Source organism: Mustela nigripes, chromosome 6 (assembly GCF_022355385.1).
Source record: "Mustela nigripes isolate SB6536 chromosome 6, MUSNIG.SB6536, whole genome shotgun sequence".
Taxonomy (NCBI): domain Eukaryota; kingdom Metazoa; phylum Chordata; class Mammalia; order Carnivora; family Mustelidae; genus Mustela; species Mustela nigripes.
This window is the reverse complement of record NC_081562.1, coordinates 52,803,373-52,813,177: the sequence shown is the minus strand read 5'-3', so window position 1 is coordinate 52,813,177 and position 9,805 is coordinate 52,803,373. Positions and strand designations below refer to the sequence as shown.

The window sequence follows — 9,805 nt, the reverse complement described above, 5'->3', positions numbered from 1 at the left end:
TACAGTTCTAGGAAAAAAAAAAGGAAGAGACTGAAAATTTTAGTTAGGCTGTGACTCATCATTGTTGACAAAGATGTAGTAGGTCATTTTTTTTTTAAGTTGAAGATAATTTGTGAATCACTTTCAATTTCATAGACCACAAGAATTTTAGGGATAGAAATAATTAGACTGGCTGGGTGGTACAGGACTTTTGCCTGTAAATATCAATTTTATAAAAAATTTACTTACTCCATTGACCAAAAATGATTTTCTTTTAGATATGATCCATATTATCTAATACTTTGGGAACTTATTAATTCTTTTCTCCTTTTTATTTATTTCTTTAAGCTTTTGTTGATGTATTTGACAGAGAGAGAGAGCAAGAAAGAGCACAAACAGGGGGTCAGCCAGAAGAAGAGGGAGAAGCAGGCTCCCCACTGAGCAAGGAGCAGGATTCGAGCTCCATCCCAGGACTCTGGGATCATGATCTGAGCCAAAGGCAGGAGCTTAACTGATGGAGTCCCCCAGATGTCCCATTTTTAATTCCTTTTTGTTTAAAAAAAATTTTTAATAATTAAAAAAAATATTTTTATAAACATTTAATGTATTACTTGCCCCAGGGGTACAGGTCTGTGAATCATCAGTCTTACACATTTCACAGCACTCACTAGAGCATATACCCTCCCCAATGTCCATCACCCAACCACCCTATCCCTACCTCTTCACACCCCCCCACCCACAACCCTCAGTTTGTTTTGTGAGATTAAGAATCTCTTATGGGGGAACCTGGGTGGCTCAGTGGGTTAAAGCCTCTGCCTTCAGCTCAGGTCATGATCACAGGGTCCTGGGATCAAGGCCCGCATTGGGCTCTCTGCTCAGCGGGGAGCCTGATTCCTCCTCTCTCTCTGCCTGCCTCTCTGCCTACTTGTGATCTGTCTGTCAAATAAATAAATAAAAATCTTAAAAAAAAAAAAAGAATCTCTTATGGTTTGTCTCCCTCCCGATCCCATCTTGTATTAATTCTTTTATAAATAAGACAATCCCATAAGTGGTTAATTGTAAAACACATCGCTTTTAATTAATATCATTGTAAAGCATGAGTAATTGAGATTTAGATTTGATTCTCTAGAGAAAAAAGAAGTTATGTCAGGGAAGAGATCAAAGCTTCTGGGCAGTTTCAGAAGCTCAGCTATGTCATTTATTTCTGGGTAATCTTGCACAAATCTCTCAAACATTCTCTTTGTTTCCACATCTTAAAATGTGTCTGTTACTCCCTAGGATCTAGGGAGGATTGCATGAGAAAATGTATGTGAGAAAACTCAAGAAATTATAAAAAATTAGACAATGGTGACTATTTTTATATTTTACTCCCAAGAGGGACTTCTGCCTCCTGTCACCTGCCGCCCCTCCAGTGGCCCCTCCTGACGCCAAGACTGCCAGGAACTCACCAAATCCAGGGAAACTCAGCCTCTGGCCTTACGAACAGCACACTTTTGTCCACACCATGGAGGGCGCACAGGGACTGAGGAGAAGCTCAAACTCTCAGGTGGGCGTGTGAGGCCGGGAAACTATGGTGGGCGGAAGCTCAAGTCCACCTGTGAGAATAGAAGGAAAAGTCAGCCAGCAGGACTTCTACCTTTACAATCCTGCAGTCACCCACCTGTCCCGAGTCATCTTTACCTTAGCCTTCTAGGACTGCTGATGTGTCAAGTCAGGAACCTCTTTTCCCTTCTGCCCTTCACTGTTGAAAAAGTTTATTCAATAGCTCAGTCTTATCCTCCAGGCACAACTGATACTCATAAGGGGTAAATAGCTTGTTTGACTTTTAGAGGCCTGTCTTTACCTCTGATTCGTTATAAGGTGATTCCAGGTATTTGTATTTGTCCTTCAGGTTTTTGGAACTTCTGAATGTTAGCATCATACATACATCAAGCAATAGAATTAGTGGAGTAGTGCACCATGGACACAAGATTGAATTATGTTTGATGTTGTAGCAATTTGGCATAATTGAAAAAGTACTCTGCTAGGTGCCTGGAAATTTGGCTCTGCCACTAACTTGCTGAGAACCCTTAGGCAACTCATTTAATTTTCTGGACCCGTTTTCTCTGAGGTAAATGGACAACACCTATGGTACTATTTACTTGTGATTGGCCTCACCTTGTTGGCTAGGCAATTTTCAATCTCAAAGCTCTCTGAATCTCCAATAACTTTGCCATCTGGGAAAACGGTACAGATGAACAATAGGGCAACGGGAGCCATGTCCAACTCCACGGGGAAGGATAAGGAAAAACTGCCTTTTGAGGGGATGTGGAGAAAATAAGACAAGATGGTCATGAGTCAGAACACTGTTGCTAGATCTTAACCCAGTTTAGAACTGTACCGACATATTCAATGCATGGTCTCTTTAATGTCATTCTCATTATTTGGTGACATTAATAGGCTAATGTGTCCCTTTACAACTTCAGTTGTAGAATAAGTAAAAGTTCCTTACACTCAAGGCTGTGTCTGATTTTCCACTTAACTAAGATGGTAACCAACTTATGTAAGAAGAGCTCAAAGTTATTGTACATATGTATATATGTACAAAATATTTTATAAAGCCCGCTGTACTCAGTTAAAAATTATAGAATAAGGAACTTCTTATATATGTCATTTATGTAATGATACATAAAAATATAAATTTATATAAATATATTATAAATATGTAAAGATATATAAAAATCTATATGATGAATGGAAACCATTTCATTTAGACTGCAGGCCAGAGGTGATTCTCAATTAAAATACAGAGCTATAATTTGTAAGATATAATCATAGAGCTCACTTTTTCCCCCCAAATACATGTCTTTTCTATGGTGGTAAAAACACATATAACATAAAATTCATCAACTTAACCATTTAAAAGTGTACAGTTCAGTAGTGTTAAGTATATTCACATTGCTGTGGAATAGATCTCCAAAGCTTTCTCATGTTGCAGATCTGAATCTATGCTCATTTAACAACAATTCTCCTGTTTCCCATCCCCCTGCCCTTAGAACAACCAAGGAAGTGTCATGGCATTCATATTTTTGTCCCATTGGAGGGATCAAGTTTTAACTTAGACCCCTTAAAAGGAAATAAGTTTTTCTCTAACAGGAGGGTAATTTTTTAAAAAAAAGATTTTATGTATTTATTTGACACACACAGAGAGAGAACACAAGCAGGGGGAGTGGGAGAGGAAGAAGCACTGAGCAGAGAGCCAGATATGGGACTCGATCCCAGGATCCCGGGATCCCAGGATCGTGACCTGAGCTGAAGGCAGATGCTTAACAACTGAACCACCTAGCGGCCCCTCACAGGAGGGTAATATAAATCCTTGTATTTCCATGTCTGGTGTGATCAACAATAGTTAAGAATTTATTAAAGCATCACAGAAATAGAAAGAGAAGTTATGGAAGATTTTTTTCCCCAGAGAATATTGGAAGGAAAGTAACCTTTTAGTAATGAAAATGGTGAAGGCTTTGTCATTAAAATCTGAATTCTGAATTTAAAACAGACTCAGAAATAGTTCTGAAATTAGTAATTTGCACCCTGATGTTAAAACTGCAGTGTAGTGGGGCACCTGGGTGGCTCAGTGGGTTAAGCCGCTGCCTTCGGCTCAGGTCATGATCTCAGGGTCCTGGGTTTGAGTCCCGCATAAGGCTCTCTGCTCCGCAGGGAGCCTGCTTCCTCCTCTCTCTCTGCCTGCCTCTCTGCCTACTTGTGATCTCTCTCTGTCAAATAAATAAATAAAATCTTTAAAAAAAACAAAAACAAACAAACAAAAAAAAAAAACAAAAAAAATCCTGCAGAGTAGTATTAGAAAAGAATGTGAGTAAGCAATGGAAAAGGTTGAATTTAGACAAGTTGTAAACAGACTTGGTTCTTTTAACTTAGAGAGTCAAGGATTTTCTGTACATCTTATGAAGAACAAACTGGTAATTAATAACATAATTACAATGTGTGATTAAATAGTTTTATTATAAATAATTATGAATTCATTGAGTTTATAAAGAAATTCCTTTTAATTATTGGCTGAGTTACTTGCATTACTTTTTTGTGATGTCTTCATGAAGTAAATAATAAACTCTTCCTCATATTATTATGTAGAGATCTTTTTCTGAATGATGCACAAATTAAAATATCAGGAAAGAAAAATCAGATAAACTTATAATGTTTTAAGACACTCATCTACTTCTAGAAATGTGTTATATATTCCATTATTAAAAGAAAATAGAAAAAACAGGTAACATTAATGTATTGAATGGAAACAAGGCATATAGTGGGGTCCATTCTCTATATCAAACTCTTCCTATATAAATATTGGGATAATTGATATTCAAAGCTGGCAGCACTCTTTAATGTTTAATTCAAACAGGTATTAATTTTAAAAAATATTTTATTTATTAATTTGAGATAAAGAGAGAGCATGAGCAGTGGGGAGAAGCAGAGGGAGAAGCAGAATCCCCACTGAGCTAGAAGCCAGAAGTGGGGCTCAATCCCAGGACCCTGAGATCATGACCCAAACTGAAGGCAGACCCTTAGCCAACTGAGCCATCCAGGTGCCCCACAATTGTTAATTGTTGAGAGTATTAATTAGTACCTTCTTTTAAATTTAACCTCTCCTGGTATTGTTTCAATATGGAAAATCAAAAATATAATTGATGTTTTACTTTCCAGCTTGATAGAGAAAGGAATTATAAAAAAAAAATTATAGGGCACCTGGGTGGCTCAGTTGGTTAAACATCTGCCTGTGGCTCAGGTCATGATCCCAGTGTCCTGGGATCAATTTCCACAGGGAGTCTGCTTCTCCCTCTGCCCCTCCTCCCACTCATTCTCTCAATTTCTCTCTCTTTCAAATAAATATATAAAATCTTAGAAAAAACACACACACATGGCTATGGAAAAAATCCCAACCATGGTTAAGTTTAGCTCTGGGTTGAAGTGGAATTTGGTAAAATATTTCAGAATATTTCAGGCCTTAATTTCAGTTAATTACAAGAATGCTCACGGGTTCTTCTGGTGATTTAAATCCTGACATGATTTAATTGGGATAGAAAATAATCCTGGTTTCCTTTCCCCCAACTTATTCATGGAGTGCACTCAAATTCACATGTGAGTTTCCCAGTTTCATGCCTGCAGCACATACAGTATGTGTCTTCATTAAGTGTTGAGGGGAGAGAGCCTTTACAGAGGGAAGAAAGCCTACCCCAGTGTCTAGCATAGGAAAAAACCAGTCCATCATCTTTTTCCTCCCCATTCTCAATGATACTTAACTCTCTTCTCTGCAATACAAAGATTAAAGATGGCCAATTCACGTTTGTTGTTAGGGTTAAAAAAACAGAAAGAAGCTTAGATTTTCAAAGTTTCTAATTTAAATGTCAGATAGAAGAAACACATTAAAGTGAAAAAAAAAAGTGCCTTTGAAGAGTGCCTGACACACAGGAGGCAATCCAATGTATCTGCTGACTGTGTTGATGATGAACAAAAAGGAGAAACAGACAATGATACAATTATTGCAGGAGACTTCAGTACCACACTTTCAATAATAGATAGACTATCCAGACATAAGTTCAATAAGGAAACATACTGAACAACCTTAGAGACTGCATGTACTTAAGAGACATATTTAGCATATTATACCCCATGTCAGCAAAGATGGTGGACAAAAAGGAATCCTAGTACACTATTGGTAGGAATGTAAATTGGTACAGCACTGTGAAAAATTATGGAGGTTTTTCAAAAGATTAAACATGGAATCACCATATGACTCAATAATTCTGCTACTGGATATTTATCCAAGAAAAATGAAAATACTAATTTGAAAAGATATATGCACCACTGTGTTTACTGCAACATTTTTTTACAATAATCAAGGTATGGGGTATGGAAGCAACACAAGTGTCCATAAATTGATGAATGGACAAAGAAGATGTGATATATATATATATATATATATATATATATATATATCTACTCAAGCATAAAAAGGATGAGGTCTTACTCCTCCAATGAAGACATACAAATGGCTATCAGACACATGAAAAAATGTTCATCATCATGAGCCATGAGGGAGATTCAAATTAAAATCACATTGAGATACCACCTTACACCAGTTAGAATGGCCAAAATTAGCAAGACAGGAAACAACATGTGTTGGAGAGGATGTGGAGAAAGGGGAACCCTCTTACACTGTTGGAGGGAATGCAAGTTGGTGCAGCCACTTTGGAGAACAGTGTGACAGTGTGGAGATTCCTTAAGAAATTAAAAATAGAGCTTCTCTATGACCCTGCAATTGAACTACTGGGTATTCACCCCAAAGATGCAGATGTAGTGAAAAGAAGGGCCATCTGTACCCCAATGTTTATAGCAGCAATGGCCATGGTCACCAAACTGTGGAAAGAACCAAGATGCCCCTCAACAGACGAATGGATAAGGAAGATGTGGTCCATATACACTATGGAGTATTATGTTTCCATCAGAAAGGATGAATACTCAACTTTTGTCTCAAAATGGATGGGACAGGAAGAGATTATGCTGAGTGAAATAAGTCAAGCAGAGAGAGTCAATTATCATATGGTTTCACTTATTTATGTAGCATAACAAATAACATGGAGGACATGGGGAGATGGAGAGGAGAAGGGAGTTGAGGGAAATTGGAAGATGAACCATGAAATTGGAGATGAACCATGAGAGACTATGGACTCTGAAAAACAAACTGAGGGTTTTGAAGGGGTGAGGGGTGGGAGGTTGGGGGAGCCAGGTGGTGGGTGTTAAGGAGGGCATGTATAGCATGGTGCACAGGGTGTGGTGCATAAACAATGAGTTCTGTTATACTGAAAAGAAATAAAAAAAAAAAGGATGAGGTCTTGCCATTTACAACAACATGTTTGAATCTGGAGGGTATTATGCTAAATGAAATAAACAGAGAAAATTACTGTATAATTTCACTTATATATGGAATCTGGAAAACAAAAAATGAATAAACAAACAAAAGGCAGAATCAGATTTCTTCATGCAGAGAACAAACTGATGATTGCTAGAGGGGATGGACAAAGTGGGTGAAAGGAAATGGGCGACACAGGTTTCCAGTTATGGAATGAATAAGTCATGGGAGTAAAATGCACAGCAAAAGGAATATATTCAATGACATTTTATTGATGTTATATGGTGACAGATGGTAGCTGCACTTGGACTGAGCTCAGTATATAACATATAAAACATATAAAATGTAAAATATATGCATACAACATATAAAATTGTCAGATCCCTATGTTGTACAAATGAAACCAATGTCACATTATGTGTCACCGATACTCAGATAAAAAAATAGAAAGCATACCAAAAAAATAAGTCACCCAAATCAGAAAAGAAGTAAAATTATCACTATTTGCTGAGGACATAATATAATATACAGAAACCTTTCTAATGACATCATACTACACAAAAACTGTTAGAACTAATAAACCAATACAATAAAGTTGCAGGATACAAAATCAACATACAAACCCAGCTATGTTTCTGTACACTAACAATGGACTGTATGAAAAAGAAATGAAGAAAACAATCCTATTTATAATAGCAACAAAAAGAGTAAAAGACTTAGTAATACACTTACCCAAGAAGATGAAAGACTTGTACACTTACAAAACATCAATGAAAGAAAGTAGTCACAAATAAATGGAAAGGCATCCTATGTTCATGGATTGGAAGACAACATTAAAGTATCCATTCTGCCCAAGGCAATCTCCAGATTCAATGCAGTCCCGGTCAAAATTGTAATGGCATTCTTTCCAGGAAGAGAAAAAAATCTTAAAATTCATATAGAATAATAAAGGACCTCAAAACAGTCTTAAGAAAAAAGGAAAAGCTTTTTCTCTTTTTATGGATCAAAGCACAGAAATAAATTCATTTATATATATGTTCTGTTGGTCTTTGAAAAGGGTGCCAAAAATAAATAGTGAGGATAGTGTCTTCAACAGAATGGTCAGGAAAACTGGATACCCACAAGCAAAAGAATGAAATTAAACCCTTATATTATACCATACACAATTATTGATTCAAAATAGATTAAAGACTTAAATGTAAGACTTGAAATTATAAAATTTCTATCAAAAATATAGGGAGAAGCTTTATGATACTGGTCATTATGTACATTGTTGATGGAAATGTAAAATGGTGCAGTAACAATGAAAAAAAGCATGGAGGTTTCTCAAAAAATTAAAAACGGAGATTATTTCAGATTTAAAAAATCTGTTCTTGGGGCACCTGGGTGGCTCAGTGTAAAAGTCTCTGCCTTCTGCTCAGGTCATGATCCCAGGGTCCTGGGATCCAGCCCTGCATTGGGCTCTCTGCTTGGCGGGGAGCCTGCTTCCTCCTCTCTCTTTCTCTGCCTGCCTCTCTGCCTACTTGTGATTTCTCTCTCTCTGTCAAATGAATGGAGTCTTTGAAAAAAAAAATCTGTTCTTTTATGCTGCACCAAGAGGATCTATGACCTATCTATGCAAAATACTCCAAAATACTACTCTTGAAGTTGGCCAGAGGAGAAATGAAAATTAATCAATTTAATGTACCATGAGGAGGCAATCAGGCAAATCCAGCAAGTGGGGCTTTTGCAGCCCAACTGACCTATGCTTTTCAATAAATTAACATCATGGGGATAAAAGGAGGTTAAAGATTTTTGTTTTTACTTATTTATTTGTTAGAGAGAGAGAGAGAGAGAGAGAGAGAGAGAAATACAAGTAGGCAGAGCAGGAGATAGAGGGAAAGGGAGAAGCAGGCTCCCTATGAGTAGGGAGCCCATGTCAGGGCTTAATCCCAGGTCCCTGGAATCATAACCTGAGCTGAAGACAGATGCTTAATGGACCGAGCCACCCAGGCACCCTGAGGGTAAGGGCCTTTAAAGCTTTAATATATTTACAGATTCCCATGGCTTGTTAAAAAATATTGGAGAAAAAAATTGGAATGGGGGAGAATAAATGGACCAAAATTGACAAAATTTCATAGTTTTTATCATGGTTGATGGGTATGTGGATTTTCATTTTACTATTTTGTTAACTTTTGCATTCTGTTGAAAATTTCTATTGTACAGAGTTGGAACAAAAGGGTACACTTGAGTCATAATAACTGAAAGCAATGGGTAAACCACATTTTTAGAAAGATTGAGGAAACTTAATTGTAAAATAAAATCTAATTTTGGAAAATTACTTTTAATGTTGTAAAGTGTCATAATGGCATCATGACCATGTCCCGAAAAATGTCAGTAATTTTTAGAGGTACATAGTACTATATCTAGGGCATAATGTCATGATCTTTGTAAATTATCCTGAAATATTAAAGCAAATAAAATAGTGTAGCAAATATAGAATGATGCCAATTGTTAAAATTATGAAGGGGGGTGTCTTCTATTCCTTTGTATATTTGAAAAACTTAGTAATTAAGCAGTTGAAATAAGTCATTGAAATAATTTTTAATTCTGCAGAAAGTTAACTTCTAATTATATATATAATGACTCAAAATTGAGGCAAAATATGAAATTTCAGACAAAAGCAATTTAACTCACATCCCACATACTGATATGTTCACTTTTCATCCAGGATACTGATTATCTTTGGCACCTGGAACTTTGACCTCGAACTTGGAAAGCACTGTTGATAGAGATAATGGAACTAGGGAGACGGGTGAACATTTAATGGAAATACAAATATTTCAAGTCTACAATGTTTCCCAAAATAATACCCTGAAATGCTAGATCCATCTTCCTTCCTTCCTTCCTTCCTTCCTTCCTTCCTTCCTTCCTTCCTTCCTT

At 36.8% G+C, this 9,805-nt stretch overlaps 1 pseudogene; it reads right to left on the bottom strand.

Moving 5' to 3' along the window:
* Positions 1 to 9,585: 9,585 nt before the first annotated feature.
* LOC132020274 (pregnancy zone protein-like) overlaps positions 9,586 to 9,805 on the bottom strand; it is a 12,574-nt pseudogene continuing 12,354 nt past the window's right edge.